A 21,149-nucleotide genomic window follows, 5' to 3' on the forward strand; every position below is an offset into this window, starting at 1 on the left:
TGATCAAACTTTATATGTAATATTTAGAATACATTACATGAATACAATTGTGCTTAACAGATACTTGCATGTACATAATAATAATATAATAATAATAATAATAATAATAATAATTGTTTACTACATATATTATTATAATATTAACAATGATAATTATTACAGACTTTTTTTGCATTTTTACACGATATATATATATATATACACACACACACATACAATAAAAAAATAGATATAATTTCTCTATATAATAGTCTTTTGTTGAATACTAGTAGTTTTTTCTATTATTATCATACAGAGTATTTATATATTATTATTATTATTATTATTATTCAGGCCTCCTTGGAGTCAAAAGACTGTTCATGGGAGTTCCTTCCTAGGAAACAGAAAGTCTATCATACTAATCATTAACCATTCTTGCTCTCACCACTCCATCAGGCAGTGCATTCCACAGTTCATGCCTGTGGAATGCACTGCCTGATGGAGTCCTCGCCCTCTTGCTTACAGCTTCCTTTTGCAACTTCCTGGGATGACCCCTTGTCATCACTCCTTCCCACTATTACACCAAGCAAAAGAACTCCCCAGTGTCAACAATGTAACTACCTCTGAACAGTTTAAAAGTTTCAGTCATATCACTTCTTCTATCTACCAAACTCTGTAGTCCACATTCCCTCAGCCGGTCCTCATAACTAACATTGTACAGTCCTGAAACCACCTTTGTCATCTGCCTCTGTATACTTTCCATGGTTAATTTATCCACTTCAAATCCTGGGACAAAATTTGCGAACAATAGTCCAAGTGTGGTCTGATCAGGGTCTTATACATTGGAAGGATAACTCTTTTATCTCTGCAGGTTAGCGTCCTTCTCAGTATTGCAGGAAACCTCTCGGTTACCTTCACCACCTTTGTAATATGGTCCCTGAATTTCAGGTTTCTATCAGTCATCACCCCCAGCTCTCTTGTCTGCCCTACTTCCTCCAGCACAATTCCTCCAATCAAGTATGCAGCCTCCCATCGATGTATCCCAAACTTCGAGACTTTACATTTTGTTGCATGAAACCTTAACACCATTCATTTGCCCATCTATTTAGTTTATTGAAATCCTCTTGTAGGGCAGCCATATCTCCACTATTAATAATAACCCTTCCCAGCTTCAAATCATCTGCAAACAACTGAATATTCCCTGCAATGGATGGCAGGGGGATATTCAAGCTAATGAAGATTATTTGATTAAGCTGTTGTAATCCTACCTATTTCGAAGCTACGGTTAGTTTTTATGAAGAGATTGGGATTGGCATACACTATTTATGTTCAGTACTTTTTATGGGTGGAAAGCAGGTGTTGCATTGGATTCTGGACATTGGCTGTTGTGGTTTGTGAAGTAAAAAGTGTGAGTGCTATATTAATTGTGTTGGTATAGCTTCCATAGCTCATGTTTTGATGTTCTGTAATTGCCTACGTATTTTAAATTTTGCGCTACGCTGTTGAGTAGCATGCGTATGAGATGTGATCTCACTGCAGAATGACTTGTTGACAGATCTTGCAGTGTAAAGAGTTTTTGTTGGTTGTGTTATGTGATATGTGTCTCTGTTGTTACAATCGGTGTTGTTGAAGTAATTCCTCAGTAACATGTAGTAGTGTTTTAGATTTTTTATGGTCAGGATTTTTTGCATTGCCATACAGGGTTTGGTTATTGGCTGTTGTATGCGAGGCCTCCAAATCACTGTTGAAATAATTTTTCAATGTGATATTTCTATTTTTGCTAAATGGCTGTTTGATGTGTTTGCATAGATTGTTATGCTGTACTGAGTACCGATTTGCAGTACCATGATACAGGAGTTTTCTTACATTATCTGAAATCATATCTTTTATTTGGAAAAGTTTTGCTGCAATGATGAGGAGTTTAGTATATAGGTATTCTATATGTTTTGTCCATTTGTAGTGGCAATCTATGTAAAGGTCTAGGTATTTTGCATGTGTTATGGGTGTGATTTCGGGACATTACCAGCTATTTTTGTTGTTAATGCAGCGGTATGTGTGACAGCATAGTGATAGTGATGTGGGGCACATGCTTCTCAGACTATTTATAATTAACATCTGCGTTTTTGGTGCTATTCATTCTAATTGAGTTTTCGTAGAAGTAAGTTGTGATTTCGTTTAGGTCTTGTGCTTTGGAAAGAGGGGTGTTGATGTCTTTGTGGACTGCTAGTAATGTGGTCTATGTGTGTTGATATGTTTTACTTTATGTGGTCAAGTTGTGAATGTCATTAATGTATATGCTGAACAGGGTAGGTGATAATAAAGTTCCTTGTGGGACTCCATGTTTTATCTGTATATCACGGCTGTAATGTTCTCCTATTTTTGTTACTTGTGTTCTGTTTGAGAGATAGTTCCTGAACCAAGCACGCAGCGTTCCTCTTATTCCAAATGAATATAATTTGGTCAGCAGTATGTCATGTTCAGTTGTATCAAAAGATTTAGTTAAGTCAATAAGTATGATGACAGCAAACTTGTTTTTATCGAGAGCTATGTTTATGGTGTTGGCAGTATCTTCTAATAAGGTGATGGAGCTTTTTGTTTTCTGGAAAGCATATTGGTTTTGTGATATAATGTTGTACTTTTGTAAATAGTTCTGTAGTCTAGTGCATTGCTTCCCAAACTGTGGGCTGCGGCCCCCTTGGGGGCCTTAGGTTTTGTTAAGGGGGGCCACGAAATAATGAAAACAAATTTAAAATGTTTTAAGTCTAAGTAGATTTTTTTTATTTTAAAAGAAACGTATTTAACTTTTATTATTTCTTATTTCTTTTTTGTTATTTTTTATAATGGAAAAATTTACACATTGGTGTTGGTTCAAAAACTTTGCTTCCTGCGTATTTCGGCGCTTAATGAATATTAGTAAATATTGCTTATTCATATGTTTCATTTCAAAGCAGTGGTTAATTGTATTTACTTCGAATGCTCTCCAGGGAAGCTCCAAATCTTCCTGTCCCTTTCATCACGCGGCATTCGTAATCAGGGACTGTCGATATTGACTTCATATACATATCAAAACTCGTTTTATATTATCACTCTCATCCGAGCTAGTTTTCTGTTACCAATAAAAGTTTCGCATATACTTCACACATGAAAAAAAGCTTAAACAAGTTTATGTGGGGAGATAGTAACTCGCTTGCAGTGGTAAACAACATGCCCTCCCTAACAGCCACTATACTGCAGGGGCAATAAAAACAAGTACTTTTATTATGCCAGTGAATTAGGTATGAGGAGTCTGTGTAATATATTTATCAACAAATAGTGCAATTAGAGACAACTGGGATAAAAATAAACTAATTAATGAATCACATGTCCCCCCCTCATGCAGAAACTATGCTGTATAGACTGAAACAAAACCATATGTTGCATGGGCAAACACAGTATCTAACTAAAAACTATTGTAATTAATTAGATGTGTGTGAGTTCGATTTCCCAACGCAGCAATAAAATTCAACCAAACGTGTTAAAAATCATAAAAGTGTTAAAATTAAGTAATATATATACATAATGAATGTTATGGCAGTTTCATATATGGAATTCGGTTGAAGTGAGTTAGCATTTCAACTCAATTGTCAGCTATGCTTTTATCTTTCAGTTGCGCGATCTTTTGGATCTTTTGTTAATACCGCACCAATCATACCCACGTTTTAATAACCTGCCTTTGCTGTCTGTTTCGCGTTAGGCTTAATTACCTTAAAGGGAGAAAGGTCACAAAAGAGAAAAATGTTCCTGGTCTGAGGATTCCCTTATTCTGGTAATATTCACTAATTTCATGTTATCAGTCTGTGGTGTGCCAGTATCGGTAATGGTGATATTATTTGATCTATTCTACGTTAAAAAATTTAACCCTGAGATGGATAAGTGGCTGATAAGAAAAAAAAAATTCCCACGAAGAAGCAGAAACAGACTCAAAAAAAGGACAGTATTTTATATTTTACCAGAACAGCCCACATCGTCTTCAGAACCAAAGTAAGAGGCAAAAAAATATATGCATTTGATTTCTTCAATATTTGCTGTGTATGTTTTGTATTGAATATAAATACAATAAATAATATAATAATATATCTCTATTACGATTTTTTTTTTTTTCGAGGGGGGCTGTGAAATATTTTAATTTTTGCAAAGGGGGCCCTGACATCCAGAAGTTTGAGAAGCACTGTCTAGTGTTGTGATTTTTTTGAAGAATTTTGGAGAAGACTGGCAGGTTAGTTATTGGTCTGTAGTTCTGTGTATCATTTTTTTTTTTGCCATGTTTGTAAATTGATGTGATTATCACAGATTTTAGTTGTTGTAGAATAATATTAGTGTCTACCATTATGTTCATAAGTCTCAAAAGTATAGCATTTATTTCTTCAAAGTGTGTTAAAAAGGTCTGTGAGTCTTATTTTGTCTATTCTTGGAGTTGTCTTTCCTTTTAGATGTAGGAATGCTTCCTTCACTTCCTGTTTTGTTACTGGTGGAATAATAATAATTATTATTATTATTTCGGGCGACTCCAGGAAGTCCTTAGACTCATCGAGGGAGGCCCTAAACATCATGTCCACACAACTATACAACATTCTCACAGTATCTATCATACCTTGAATTGAACTCTCTCGCCGTCATAGCACCCACAACAGTCTCTGGCAACTTTCATATACCACTCTAAAAGTAAAGAACTCAGCTCTAACACCACTGCTAACCACACTCTTGCCCAGCTTCCATAGGTGTCCCCTAGTTCTCCCACCACCAGTCCTGATCTCAAAAATATCCTCTGAATTAATCTTATAGAATCCCTTTAGCAATTTGAATGTCTCAATCATATCTCCCCTTTTCCGCCTATCAACTACTTTCTGCAACCCACAGATCTTCAACCTGTTCTCATATGGTTCATTCCATAGACCTGCTATCATCTTAGTCACTCGCCTCTGGATCCTCTCCACCTCCTCCCCATCAAGAAGGAACCGAGGTGACCAAATCTGGGCATGGTAGTTGAGATGAGTTCTTCTCAAGGCTCGGTACAGAGGTACAATAACTTGCTTGTATCTGCTCGTCAAGATATTTTTCAACAACCAGTAAGTTGATTAGCTGATTTAGCCACTTTTGCAATGTGCCCCTAAACTTCAATTTCCTATCCACCAACACTCCCAGATCCCTGGCCTCATCAATCTCATGGAGTACAGTTCCACCAATGTGATATACTGCTGCTATTCTTTTCACCCCAAAGTGCATAACCTTACACTTTGCCACATTAAATTGACATTCATTTTTCCTAGCCCAGTCCTCCAAACTATCCAAATCATCCTGTAAAATTTTGACATCCCGTGCACTCACAATTGCTCTACCCAACTTTGCATCATCAGCTAACAAATGAACTGTTCCACTTAGATCCTTCCCTATATCGTTAGTGAACAGATTAAACAGCAGTGGTCCAAGAACAGAACCCTGCGGCATACCACTAGTCACAGGCCGTCTTTTCGACTTTTCTCCTGAATAAACTACTCTTTGATATCTCTCCATCAACCATCCACCTATCCATCTCACCAACCCTATATCCATTCCCATATATTTTGGTTACGGATTAGAATTCCATGTGGTATCCTGTTAAACGCCTTTGCCATGTCCAGCAGTATCACTGTAAACCCTTTACCCTTATCCAGTTCAGCCGTCACCTTGTTATAAAATTTGTGCAAGTTACTGAGGCATGATCTACCCTTCACAAAGCCATGCTATCCCCTGTACAGTATCTCATTTTCATCAATCCATTCATGTATTTTTCCCTTGACTACTTTCTCCAAGACCTTGACAACGACTCCTGATATGCTGATCGGTCGGTAATTTGCAACCGTAGTCTTGGATCTTCCTTTATGCAGTGAAACTATTTTCCCCTCTTTCCACACCTTCAGGACTAAGCCCAGATTTGAGATTCAGATTAAACAACATGGTCAAGGGCATTGATAATTCCTTAGCCGCTTCACGCAAGACCCGTGCTGGTATATCATCCAATCCCACAGATGTATTCACATTAAGGTTCTGTAATAGACTATTCACCTCCACTTCATTCATCACAATTCCTGTATAAACTAATTGTTCCTTCATTTTTTCAATGTCACCACCTGGATGATATACTTTTGCAAAGTGCCTGCTCAGTAACTCCAATATATCGACTGATTCAGTGACCTCCTTAACATCGTCATTCCTTAAAATCATTTTGCCGTTTACAGTTTTTTCTTGCTTGCAGCATAATAATTGAATAAAATCCATTTCCTTCCTCACATATGTCCTCTCCTCCTTCCAATCAATGTTACCATAGTTGAAATCCCGCATAATAATTACCCTCCTTCCACTCCTTTCATCAATTTGTTTATGCATACTATCTCCACCATCTATTCCATCACCTGGTCTATAGCAGCACCCAACTGTATATTTTATTCTGTCAGTCTCAATCTCACACCAAATAGCCTCAAATGAGCTCCTTTCACTATCCTGCAATACAACTTCAATTCTCCTTGGCTGCAGTTCATCAGCTATCATCAATAACACCCCCCCCCCCATTTTATTCTCTCTGTCCCTCCTAATTACATATAACCTACACATTCTATCCCACTAACTGTATCATCTTCCGTCAGCCATGTTTCACTAATGCCAATAACCTGTATCCAGGAAGAGCCAATCAGGGCCAAAAATTCTTTCTTCTTGTTCCTAATACTTCTGGCATTAGTATACATGAAATGCAGTGATCCCTTTGTCCCACCCCTATCTTGATGCGTTATGCTAAATGTTCCATTCCCATTTTTTGTCCTTAGTGCTGGCTAGGGTACATTATAATAATAATCTCATCATCAAATTCTTGATTTGTACTTTCAGAGGGGTGTACAGGTTATTATAATAGTATGACACAGAAAACTGACATCATTAGTAACCTTATGAAAAATATTCCTCCAACTTATTCCTTATCTGTTTGTTGCTGACTTACAACTCAGATATAAGAGTGGTCTGAAAGGTTTTCAGCCTAACAATGAAAAAATGAATTTATAATTTCAAAATTATTTTTATATTTCAACGTAATCTCCCTTAAGACTAATACATTTATTCTAGCAATGCTCCATTGCCATTATCCCATCCCTGTAGTGGTTTTCAGTAAGATCTGCAAAAAACCTGTACAGCTGCAATCACCTCTTGATTCAAAGAAAAATTCTGACCAGTGAGGAATAGTTTTAGTTTTCGGAAGAGATAGAAATCAGAGGGAGCCAAATCTCAGGAATAGGGTGGATGTTTCAACAGTTCATAGTGCAGATCCTTAATTGTCAAAAGACTTTTGTGGCAGATGCATTGTCCTGATGAAGAATGATTTTATCTTCTGCAAGCCAGGTCTTTTCTCACGATTTATTTTGTCTAGTGTGGATAAAAGATTGGAATAATATTCCGCAGTTGTTGTTTTACCCTTTTCAAGATAATTAATAAACAAAATGCCTTTAGCATCCCAAAACACAGATGCCTTGACCTTTCCTGCTGATGGACCCAAATTTCACTTCTTTGGCTCTAAACAACTGACTTCTGTCCACTGTTTTGACTGCTGTTTGGATTCTGGTGTGTAATGGTGAATCCAAGTCTCATCCATAGTAATAAATCGATGCACAAAATCAGTTTTATTCTTGTTAAATCACTCCAAGCACTAGTCAGAGATTTTCATGCGAGTGCATTTTTGATCTGCTGTGACAAAGATCTGGTGGCAAAGAACGTGTACGATATATTTTGCATGAAGAATTGCATATGAAAAAGATATCCTGCATGTTCTTTTGAAATGCCTATAGTCTCAGAAATTTCATGCACTTTGACTCGCCGGTCAACCAACACCATATTGTGCACTTGATCAATGATTTCTGGTGGTGTTATACTTTTTAGATGGCCTTCACATGGATCATCTTCAAGGCTGGTATGGCCATGTTCAAACTCAGCAGCCCATTTCTTAATCGTTGAATATGAAGGAGAAGAGTGTCCATAAACTTTTATGAACTTCAAATGAATTTCTTTTGTCGTTAAACCTTTTATGAAAGAATTTTATAACCGCATGATACTCAATTTTATCCATTTCAAGTGATGCAAACACTTTTGCTTCAGACAGCTGTGTAAAACAAACTACTTGATAGAATGACTTGCATTTTCACATGGATGCTTATGACAGATGTATCAACCTAGAAAATGAAAATCTCTTGCCCATAGTGTTGTGAAAGTTCATTTCAGCATTGCAGTTATCTTTTGAGCTGCATTTGCAATCTTTGCCGCATGGCCCCTGAACTTCAACTTGCTATCTACTAAGACTCTACACTCTAAGATCCTTCGCTTGATCAATTTCTTCTAGCATAATCCCATCAATATAATATGACATTGGATATCTAATCATGCCAAAGTGCATGACTCGACATTTACTGACATTGAAATGACAGCCATTATCACATGTCACAATTCCAGACTATTCAAATCATTCTGCAAGTATTGCATATCAGCAGCACTCCTGATCACTCTACCTGTATTTGCATCATCAGCAAACAGCTGCATGTCTCATGTCAAATCTTTGCCATGTCATTAATATACAAATTAAATAACAATGGATCAAGGACTGATCCTCAATGCACACTACCGATTATTTTGAATCTTGCAGATTCACACCCCTATGTACATGTTTTTGATATCTGTTAGTCATCCATCCTCTTATCCATGCCAATAGTTTAAAATCCAATCCCAATTCTCCAATTTATCCAACAGTCTTCTAAGCTGTATTCTGTGAAAAGCCATAGCAAAATCCAAAGGTTTTATAGCGTATTCATTCCCCTTGTCTAATTCTGTTGTAACATTATTATAGAATGTGACCAAGGTGCTAAACATGACCTTCCTTTAGTAAATCTATGCTGTTCAAGTTTGCAAAGTAGAAATTTTCTGTCAACCCATTTCTGAATGCAAGCACTAACCAACTTTACCAAAATCTGCACCCTCACTCCTGAGATATTGATTGGTCGATAGTTGGATACATTGGTCTTTGCACCACCCTTATGCTATGGAATTACCATGAATTTTTTCCACTCATTGGGAATCTTTCTTATTCTGACGCTAATATTATATAGTATGGTTAAAGGAATAGCTAGTTCAGCTGATCATTCTTTTAGTACCCATGCTGATATCCCATCAGTCGATATTGTTGAATTCTTATTCAGTTTGTGCAACAGCTGTAATAGACTTCATTCAAACACTTTTTTTAGCACACGTGCTGGTATCCCATCAGTCCCTATTGCTGAATTGTATTCAGTTTGTGCAACAGCTCTAATATCTCCTACTCATACTCTTGAGTTTCTTCATCCAACAAAGAGGTAGCAGTGAGCTCAATGTTGCACACAACAGGTTGATAGCTTTTAATGGGCATTCTTTATAGAATTCTCATACAGTATATAATTCTTGTGCGTTGTCTTTGGCATGCAGAAGGAGTTTCTTTTAATACTCAGACTTAGCTTTCTGTACAACAGTAATTTTCATAACGGACATCATCCTTATGTACGCGGTATTCCTTCTACAGCATCCTTTTCTTACAAATCTCTTGCTTAATACACATACATTAGACTCCTACCCTATTTATTCTTTGAACTCTTGCAACACATTCTGATATTGTATGATTTAAGTATTTTTTAAATGCTTTCCATGCACTTTTGATATTCTTCCCGTCCAGCAACCAGTTCCTTTCCACTGAACTCACTATACTCTTCTGTTTGTCATAATTGCCTGCTTTGTAGTTCAGCATGCACTCTTTTCTGAATGGAACATTTATAAACTTAGTCACTTCTGAAGTGCATACCACATTATCACCATCACCAACTGGAGGGAGAATAGGTACATCTTTATCATTCAAATCTAACTCTCTTTGACCTCGTGTTCCTTCTTTCACATGCTGCTTGAGGAATTTGTCTCACAACAGCTTAGTAAATTAAGTTTCATTCTTCTAATGAGATTTTACTGCTACCCAATTAAAGTCTCCCATTATGATTACTTTTTTTTCATGCCCATTGTCTCTATTTGGTGATTCATTTCTTCATCACTAGCAACTGATCCACCAGGTCTAACAACAACCCACTATGTATTTGATCTCATAAGATTCCACTTCCCACCAGATGGCTTCAAACCCAATGCCACCTGAAATACTGTCACTAGTACTATAATCATATATCTTATGATTAACTGGATTCGTGTCATCTGATATCATTAGCAGCACACACCCCTTCCTCTCCTATCCTCTCTATCCTTCCTAAAAATACTGTACCATTTACATTCAGTACCAGTTAATATATCTGATTCTGATATCCAGGTCTCACTAATGCCTACAATCTGAGGTCCTAACATATTAACCAAGGCTACAAACTCTTTCCCTTTGTTTCTGATACTCCTCGCATTCATGTACAGGCATAATAATCTACCTGCTTGTTCTTTTGTATACCCTTGTCTGCAGTCTGCATGAGACAGTTGGAAAATGTGCAGATCTCTATTCTTCTCATGGGCATTATGGCATACGAACATGTTTGCACAAGTTTCACAGGTCTGAACTAAATGAACATAGAGTCAAAGTTATTCTCTCCTGGTAATCATTTTAATGATAATGCCCATTCCCATCATTAGCACAATTATATCACACTGTTTTATAATTGTGCTATACATATGAGTGGAGATGGAGATAGAAAATGATAAATGGTATGCATGCAGAGCTGTGTTTAGTTTATTGATGTTTGACACATATTTCAGAGAAGAATAGATTTGTACAAAAGTGTCAGATTCAATTTGAATAGCCTTGATGTGAGTGAAATTGGGAAACTGTTGCTACAAGCAAATGCAGTGAAGATGCAAGCAAGACATCAGTGGAAGGAAGAGGTGAAGTGAAAGATCAGTAGAGTGGAACAGATGAGACTAAAGTTCTTGTTAATGGAAACAGTAGTATTCTAAGAGTTGAAAACAAAATGGAAATGCGAGCAAAATCAGGAAATGGGGAGAGCCAAAGTGGACAGGGAGATACAAAACAAGGAGAGTTGACATTGGAAGTAATAGTAAACATGTGTATGGATGATCAGCCCTGAAATGGAATGGAATGAATCAAGATGTGAGGGCATATGGGGTAAGATAGTGAGATATATGGGTTAAATGGTGATAAAAATAATTGGGCAGAAACAGGTGTGCTGGAGAAATCACAACCAATAGGTAGCTTGGGTAGGATTGGTAAATAGGCCTAATAGACTGGTAGACACAACTATTTTAGGCAGTATGTAAAGGAGGGGCACACAAGAATTGAAGGTTTTAGTTTTGATAATTTCATCACAGGATATGATTGTGTGTGGGGTGTCATTCTTCCCGCCAATTTGTGAGAGTGATCATGAAGTGATCACATTTGTTCTGGCTATTCATATGGATTCATAACTCCCTTTCAAAACAGTTAAAACATTATAAATTATGGAATGAAAGAATAATAGAAGCTAGAATAAAAATAGATAGAGGTTATTTAACAATAATTGGTTTATATGCCCCAGAAGAAGGAAGAGAACAGGATAATATTGATTTTTATTATCAGCTACAAAACATATATAATAAAATAAATAAAAATGATTACATAATTTTAGCAGGAGACTTAAATGCAAGAATTGAAAACGCAAAAATTAATAATAATATAGGAATACATGGAGAATACACTCTAAACAGAAATGGTAAAAAATTGATTGACTTTGTAGTTTATAATAACCTAAAAATAATGAATTCCTTCTATAAACATAAAGACATACATAAATATACTTGGGCAGCAAGAGGATGGAAATCAATATTAGATTACTTCATATTAAATGAAAAGACATCAAAATTTTCACTAGATGTTAGAGTTCACAGAGGATATGAAATAAGCAGTGACCACTTCCTTGTTAAAATAAAATTAAGATTACCACCTAAATGGCTACAAGTAACAAGAACAGAAAGAAAAATTGAAACATTTGTTTATAAAACTAGACTATTGAATGACACAAATGTACAATGGCCATATGAACAAAGAATTAACCAGTATCTAGATAAAATAAAACAAAATGAAGAAATAGAAATAGAATGGCTTAATATAAAAACGATACTAAATGCAGCAGCAAATGAAAGCTTAGGAAAGACCAAAAAATTCAATAAAAGAAAAAAACTGAAGATCTGGGATGATACAATCAAAGAAATAATCAAAAAGAAAAAAGAAGCCAATAGAGATGACCCTAAAAACTATAGAGGTATCAGTATACTAAATTCATGTTACAAAATATACAGCAGAATCTTAAATAACAAACTAATGAAAAAAGAAACAAATGGTTAAGCAGTAAAAGATTAGAAGATGAAATAGAATATAAAAGAATAAGAGCTAGCTAAAAGAGAAGTCAGAAAAAGACATAGAGAATCATTGAATAAATTTGTTTCTAATTTAGAACATGATTTATATAAAATAAGACCCAATGTATATAAGATTTTGAAACACCTAAATGCAGATACCAAAGAAAACATAAAATTAAACACTGAATTGAAATTAGAAGAATTTCTAAATTACTACACAGAACTGTGGACAGACAAATATTTTAAAAAAGACAACCGGCAAACAATTAACGAAAATGAAAAGGAAATAACTGAAGAAGAATTAGAAATCAGCCTGAAAGAAACAAGAAACGGAAAATCACCTGGAGAAGATAAGCTAGGTTCAGAACTATATAAATACGCAGGAACAAGATTCAAAGGAAGACTCTTATTATTTTTAAATAAAATTTACTCAACTGGTATCCCCCCCCAATAGAATGGAAAAAAGCAATTGTGATTCCTATCTTTAAGAAAGGTAATAGAGATGACCCTAAAAACTATAGAGGTATCAGTATACTAAATTCATGTTACAAAATATACAGCAGAATGTTAAATAACAAACTAATGAAACATTCCGAAAACTTTATTCTAGAGGTACAAAATGGATTTAGAAAAGGACAATCATGTATTGACCCAGCCTTCTGCCTAAAATTAATAATAGAGAAAAGAAGAGAATATAATTTAGAAACACATATTGCATTTATTGACTTTGAAAAAGCATTTGACAAAGTTAAAAGAAACATATTATTTAACATATTAAAAGAAAGACAAATACCAAATAATATCCTAAAAGCTGTCACAAGTATATATGAAAATAATCAAATACAAATAAGATTAAATCATGAGCTATCATATACAAGAGAGATAAACCAAGGGGTCCGACAGGGATGTCCCCTCTCAGCAACTCTTTTTAATATCTACTTAAATGAAATAATAATAAAATGGAGTAAAAATTTACATCAAGGAATTAAACTTTCACCTACAGTTAACTTAAACACTCTCCTCTTTGCAGACGACCAAATAATAATTACAAATTTTGAAGATAACTTACAGAAAGCTATTTTAAATCTAAATGAGATATCCAAAGATTATGGTATGGTAATATCAACAGAAAAATCAAAAACTATGGCCTTTAAAGGACAAGATCCAGCAAGAACTAAAATAGTATTAGATAACAAGATCTTAGAACAGGTGAATTCATTTAACTACCTAGGATGTACGATCACTTATGAAAATGAAAAAGATATAAACATAAAAATTGCAAAATACTTAAAAATAACAGGGGTAATTAACTCTATATTTAAACCAAACCTAGTTCTAAAACAAACCAGGCTAAAAGTATACAATACATTAGCCCTACCGGTCTTAATGTATGGAAGCGAAATCTGGACAATAAAACAAAAAGACAAACAAAGATTAACAACAGCAGAAATGAAGTTTATGAGAAAAACTGCAAAGTATACACTATTTGATCACAAAAGAAACGAAGATATTATGAAAGAATTAAACCAAGAACCAGTAATAGAAAAAATTAAAAAATATAAACATAGATGGATGGAACACGTTCAAAGAATGAAAACAGAAAGATTACCAAAACAAGCCTTAAAGTACAAGCCATTAGGAAAAAGAAAACCAGGACATCCTCTTAAATGATTCAACGATGACTTCTAAGGCCAGAACAGGCCATACTAGGCCTAAATCCTTGATACTTATGATGATGATGATGAACAAGGCTGGTGATTATTACAAGCTTAAGAGTGAGGAGTATGGAGTGAAGAGCTGAGTGGAAAAGAAATAAATGCTGCTTCAGAACTGACAATGGCATACTAAATTGCATCAAGGTGTGAATGTATTCCAAACATCAAATGGCAGAATAAGGTAGGTAGCAAGTGAGAATAATAGGGGATAAAGCATGAAATCTTGAAGAAGGCATTTTAGAGTCAGAAGAGTAATCAGTAGCATGAAAAGTATAAAGGGCAAGCCAGGAGAGTGAGTTATTTGGTAAGGACAGAAAAAGTGCAGCAGCAGCACTTTGCAAATCAGACCAAGAAAAACCCTTTGGAGATTTTGATATATATGGCAAGCAGAAAGAAGAATGATTATAGCAAGATTATGTTAATGGATGAAAGATAGATGGATAACTGTTACAGAGGACATGGACTAGGTATCAATGAACACTTCATCAGAGTGTTTCATCCTTAGTGTGAAACCAAGAGAAGTTCAAGTGCAGTGGAAATGAGATAAGGTGGTTTACTGGTGTGTGAGTAAGAGATATTTGAGGAATTAATTAAGTGTGATGTCAGTAATACAATAGAACTTAATGATATATTACTATTAACATTACCATGATATATTAATGATATGTCTTAAGAGAATATTCCAGGGAGTTAACATTAGATTTAGCCTAATTGTTTAACAAGAGTCATGCAACAGCACAAGTCTCAAAGGAGTGCAAGAGGGTAAAAATGTTGAACTTCATAAAGATTGTGATAAGGCCTAGGCTACAACTTATAGACCAATCTGTATATCTAGAGTTGCAGTTAAGGTATTAGAGAGGTTGGTGAGTGCTAGCATACAAAAGTGGATTGATAACAGTGGTATTCTCTGTGCTTGTAAGTATGGGTTCGTTAAATAGAGGTCATGTTTTACCAACTTATTAGTATTATTTAGGCCTCCTAGGAGTCAAAAGACTCATCGTGGGAGATCCTTCCTAGGAAACACAAGTCTATCAAGACTCATTCTGGGAGGTCCTTAATAGGAAACAGAAAGTCTATCAAGACTCATTCTGGGAGGTCCTTAATAGGAAACAGAAAGTCTATCATACCACTCCTTAAACTCATTGACCGTTCTCGCTCTCACCACTCTATCAGGCAGTGCATTCCATGGTTCAGCCACCTTCCATGCAAAGACACCACTCCTCACCCTCTTGCTCACGGTTTCCTTTCGTAACTTCCAGGAATGGCCCTTGTCATCATTCCTTCACGGTGTTCAACCAAGCAAAAGAACCCCCATTGTCAACTCTGTAACACCTCTCAATAGTTTAAAAGTCTCAATCATATCACCTCTCCTTCTTCTATCCACCAAACTCTGCAGTTCACATTCCCTCAGCCGATTCTCATAACTAACATTGTACAGTCCTGAAGCTGTCTTTGTTAAGCACCTTTGTACCCTTTCCACAGTTAATTTATCCCCTTCAGATCCTGGGGATCAAATCTGAGAACAATACTCTAAGTGTGGTCTGATCAGGGTCTTATTCAACGGAATGATAACTCTTTTATCTCTGCAGGTCAGCATCCTTCTCAGTATTTCAGCAATCCTCTGTGTTACCTTCACCACCTTTGCAATATGTCCCCTGAATTTCAGGTTTCTGTCAATTATCAAACCCAGATCTCTTGTATCCCCTACTTCCTCTAGTATAGCTCTTACAATAGAGTATGCAGCATCCCATCGATGTGTCCCAAACTTCAAGACCTTACATTTTGCCACATTAAACCAAGACCCCATTAATTTGCCCATCTGTCTAGCTTATTCAAATCCTCTTGCAGGACTACTGCATCTGTACTATTACTTATAACCCTTCCCAGCTTCACATCATCTGAAAACAACTGAACATTCTCCTGCAATCCACTGACAATGTCGTTGATATAAAGGTTAAACAATATAGGTGCCAGTACTAAGCCCTGTGGGAACCCACTTGTAACCTTCTGCCTTCTTGAAACTGTCCCACCATACACAACCCTGTCAAATGCCTTTGCTAAATCCAAGAAAATGTCAGTATATGCCTTTCCCTCATCTACTGCTCTTGTAACTTTATTATAAAAGGCTAGATTATTATTAAAACAAGAGCGTCCCTTCACAAATCCATGCTGACTCTCACAGATAACATTACACTCATCTGCTCAATGTTGTATACGGTCTCTAGCTAATTTCTCGAAGACCTTAACAACTACTGATGACACTCAAACTGGCCTATAATTAGACACTTTCCATCTGCTACCAACCTTATGCAATGGCACTATCTTACTTTCCTTCCATTTCCTGTAGCCAGACTTTCATTGAAATGTCAAGTCAAAGGAGCTGTCACTTGTTTAGCACATTCTCTCAAAACTCGTGGTGAAATACCATTCAGTCCCACATCTTTACTGACATCCAAAGTACTCAGTATTTTATTATTATTATTATTATTATTATTATTATTATTATTATTATTATTATTTTCGGGCTACTCCAGGGAGTCCTTAGACTCATCAAGGGAGGCCCTAAACATCATGTCCACACACCTATACGACAATCTCACAGTATCTATCATACCTTGCCTTGAACTAGCTCACTGGCATACCACCCACAACAGACTCTGGCAGCTTATTCCACTCATTTACCACTCTAAAAGTAAAGAACCCAGCTCTAACACCACTGCTAACCACACTCTTGCCCAGCTTCCATAGGTGTCCCCTAGTTCTCCAACCACCAGTCCTGATCTCAAAAATATCCTCTGAATTAATCTTATAGAATCATTTTAGCAATTTGATTGTCTCAACCATATCTCCCCTTTTCCGCCTATGAACCAGTTTCTGCAATCCACAAATCTTCAACCTGTTTTCATATAGTTCATCCAAAGATCTGCTATCATCTTAGTCACTCACCTCTGGATCCTCTCCACCTCCTCCCCATCAAGAAGGAACCGAGGTTACCAAATCTGGGCACAGTAGTCAAGATGAGGTCTTCCAAAGCTTAGTACAGAGGTACAATAACTTGCCTGTCTCTGCTTGTTAAGGTATTTTTCAACAACCAAGTGAGTTGATGAGCTGATTTAGCTACTTTCATAATATGCCCCCTAAACTTCAACTCCCTATCCACCAACGCTCCCAAGTCCCTGGCCTCATCAATCTCTTGGAGTACAGTTCCACCCATGTGGTATACTGCTGCTAATTTTTTTTACCCCAAAATGCATAACCTTACATTTTGTCACATTAAATTGCCGTCCATTCTCCTTAGCCCAGAACTCCAATCTATCTAAGTCATCCTACAAGACTTTGACATCTTCTGCATTCACTATTGCCCTCCCCAACTTTGCATCATCAGCGAACAAATGAACTGTTCCACTTAGATCCTTCCCTATATTGTTAATGAACAGATTAAACAGCAGTGGTCCAAGAACAGAACCCTGCAGCACACCACTAGTTGCAGGCCGTCTTTTGGACTCCACCCCTGAATAAACCACTCTTTGATATCTCTCCATCAACCACCCACCTATCCATCTCACAAACCCTATATCCATTCCCATATTTTTTGGTTACTGATTAGAATTCCATGTGGTATCCTGTCAAACGCCTTTGCCAGGTCCAGCAGTATCACTGTAAACTCATTTCCCTTATCCAGTTCAGCCATCACATTGTTATAAAACTTGAGCAAATTACTCTGGCATGATCTACCCTTTACAAAGCCATGCTATCCTCTGTATAGTATCTCATTTTCATCAATCCATTCCTGTATTTTTCTCTTGACTACTTTCTCCAAGACCTTGACAACAATTCCTGATATGCTGATCGGTCGGTAATTTGCAACCGTAGTCTTGGATCTTCCTTTATGCAGTGAAACTATTTTCCCCTCTTTCCACGCCTTTGGGACTAAACCAGACCCGAGACTCAGATTAAACAACATGGTCAAGGGACTGATAATTCCTTAGCCGCTTCACTCAAGACCCATGCCGGTATACCATCCATTCCCACAGATGTATTCACATTAAGGTTCTGTAATAGACTATTCACCTCCACTTCATTCATCACAATTCCCGTATAAACTAATGGCTCCTTCATTTTTTCAATGTCACCACCTGGATGATATACGTTTTCAAAGTGCGCGCTCAGTAACTCCACTATATCGACTGGTTCAGTGACCACCTTACCATCGTCATTCCTTAAAATCATTTTGCCATGTACAGTTTTTTCCTTGCTTGCAGCATATTGAAAGAACTGTTTGGGATTCTCTTTTGCTTGCATAGCTAGTTTCCTTTCATAATTGGCTTTTGCTGTTTTTACCACACTCGTTACCCTTCTGGCCTGCACTTTATACAGTTCATGTGCCTGCAGGTCACCATTTTCTTTAAATTCCCTCCACAGTTGCTTCTTTTTTTTGCAGCTCAAGATTAATGGTGTTATTCATCCATTTAATCCCTACTTGTTTTACTATTCGGACCCTAAGTATACAATCAGCCATAAGCTCCTGTAAATGCTCCTTGACGACTTCCCATGCTCTATCGACGTCCAGCCCTTGCAGTTGTACATGCCATGGCACTGATCCAAGCAATCTCCTAAGCTTGTCATACTTGCCCAGCATGGTAATTCCACATATACCTTGTCTTAATCAAAAATTCCATACCTTTAGCCACTTCCCAGGTCAAGACCTTATGATCACTCTCACCAATAGGTGGCAACATGGTCATATTCATTACAGTCAAATTGTGAGATGCTATTACTAGGTCAAGCACTCTCACACCCCTAGTATTTTCAATTACATGCTGTCTCAGATAGTTATCCCTTAATAATTGAATAAAATCCATTTCCTTCCTCACATGTGTCCTCTCCTCCTTCCAATCAATGTTACCATAATTAAAATCCCCCATAATAATTACCCTGCTTGCACTCATTTCATCAATTTGTTTATGCATACTATCTTCACCATCTATTCCATCACCTGGTCTATAGCAGCACCCAACTGTATATTTTATTCTGCCAGTCTCAATCTCACACCAAATAGCCTCAAATGAGCTCCTTTCGCTATCATGCAATACAACTTCAATTCTCCTTGGCTGCAGTTCAGCAGCTATTATCAATAACACCCCCCCCCCCCATTTTATTCTCTCTGTCCCTCCTAATTACATATAACCTACACATTCTATCCCACTAACTATATCATCTTTCATCAGCCATGTTTCACTAATGCCAATAACCTGTGGCCAGGAAGAGCCAAACAAGGCCAAAAATTCTTCCTTCTTGTTCCTAATACTCCTGGCATTAGTATACATGAAATGCAGTGATCCCTTTGTCCCACCCCTATCTTGATGCGTTATTCTAAATGTCCCATTCCCATTTTTTGTCCTTAGTGCTGGCTCAGGTACATTATATACATTTTTACACTCAACTGTCTCACTGATGTTTGCATATCCACTCCCCCCACTATCCTTGGTAGTTCTAGTTTCCCTGGTTCTGCACATCCATTTAACTTCATTCATCAACACTTTTTCCAGTCTTCGCACACCAAGTCCATTCAAATGCAGGCCATCCATCTTGTATATGTCCTTTCGCCCATCAAATTCATTCCACACGTCCACGAATTCCACAACACACCACACCGTCTCCATAACCTGCGCATAATGTCATTTGCGATTATGGCCCTCCTTCTAAACTCCTCTCTGTCATACCGTGGCAACAGACTCACCATTTTAACTCTGTCACTCTTTTCTTTTGCTACCTTGAACAATACTTTGAAGTCCTCTCTCATAAAAAATTTATCACCTTTCAATTCATTCGTACCCGCCACAAATTTGAAACACGTTCTCTTCCTGCACCTTTGAATCTCGAACCTGTCCTATCCCTCTAGTATTAAAATTTACTCTTCCAGGATGAAATTCAACAATGAAATGTTCATTGAACAATTCCACTATGTCATCTGTATCAGTCATTCTATTCCCATTTTTATCCCACAATGTCATTTTTCTACAGTCATTTCTCCTCCTACTGGCTACATAGCTGAAAAATTTCCTATGATTTTCTTTGGATCTTAGGGCCAATCTCTTCTCATATTCCACTTTTGCCTTCCTTACCACACTAATCACTTTCCTGGCCTGTGTCTTTTATTCTTCATGCATCTGCTCTTCACCTGTCTTTGCATATCTCTTCCATAGCCTCTTTTTCACATGCAGTTCCTGTTTAATATTGGTTTTATCTACTTTACCCCAAATTGTGTGTGTCCTTTTCTCATGTGGAATACAGCTTACTATTGCTGCTAACAAATATTCCTTCACAATTTCCCAAGCACTAATGATATCCTGGCCTTCCAATTCCACCCTCCATGAAACTTCCCAAAGTTGTTGTCTAAGACTATTATAATCACCTGCCTTATAATTCCACTATGTTCCAGTCTCTTTGATACTCCTGCATGTCTATTCATCTTCCAAATCAAAACCACATGGTCACTCTCTCCAACTGATTGGAGAGATGTCATCTCAGTTATTATCAACTCTTCTGATGCTATGACCAAACTCTTGAACCTCTTGTTCCCTCTATTACATGTTGCCTGAGACTTTTTTCCTCGAGAACTCTAGAAATTCCATACCCTTATTGCTGCATGCATCTTCCTCTCTCCAGTTTATACTGCTGTAGTTAAAATCTCATATAGCAATCATTCTTCTTGCACTTGCCAAGCTCAGCTGTGTAAACATCTCCTGGTTCCCACCCTCTTTGCTCCTTGGTTTGTAGCAACACCCTACTAAATATCCCGTCTTGCCTATCTCTACCTCACAGCATATGCTTTCAAAATCATTAGTGTTACTTTCTTCCAAAGCCATCACTCTTAGAAGACATAAATTGTCACTTATCATAAGCAGTACTCCACCACCATACTTTCCCTTCCTATCCTGCCGAAAAATGCTGTACCCTGCTACTTCTTTTCCTGTTATTGTAAACTCTTCTGTCAACCACGTCTCAGTGATCCCAAATAATCTTTGGCGAGGATGATGCTATCAC

The 21,149-nt window shown here is 36.9% G+C and overlaps 1 protein-coding gene across 1 annotated transcript in view; it reads left to right on the forward strand.

Moving 5' to 3' along the window:
• Cubn (Cubilin) overlaps window positions 1–21,149 on the forward strand; it is a 2,223,842-nt gene that overhangs the window by 1,388,657 nt on the left and 814,036 nt on the right. The window lies entirely within an intron of this gene.

This window comes from Typopeltis vanoorti, chromosome 8 (genome assembly GCF_054136105.1).
Source record: "Typopeltis vanoorti isolate ZY-2024b chromosome 8, IOZ_Tvanoo_1.0, whole genome shotgun sequence".
In the NCBI taxonomy this organism is placed as follows: Eukaryota; Metazoa; Arthropoda; class Arachnida; order Uropygi; family Thelyphonidae; genus Typopeltis; species Typopeltis vanoorti.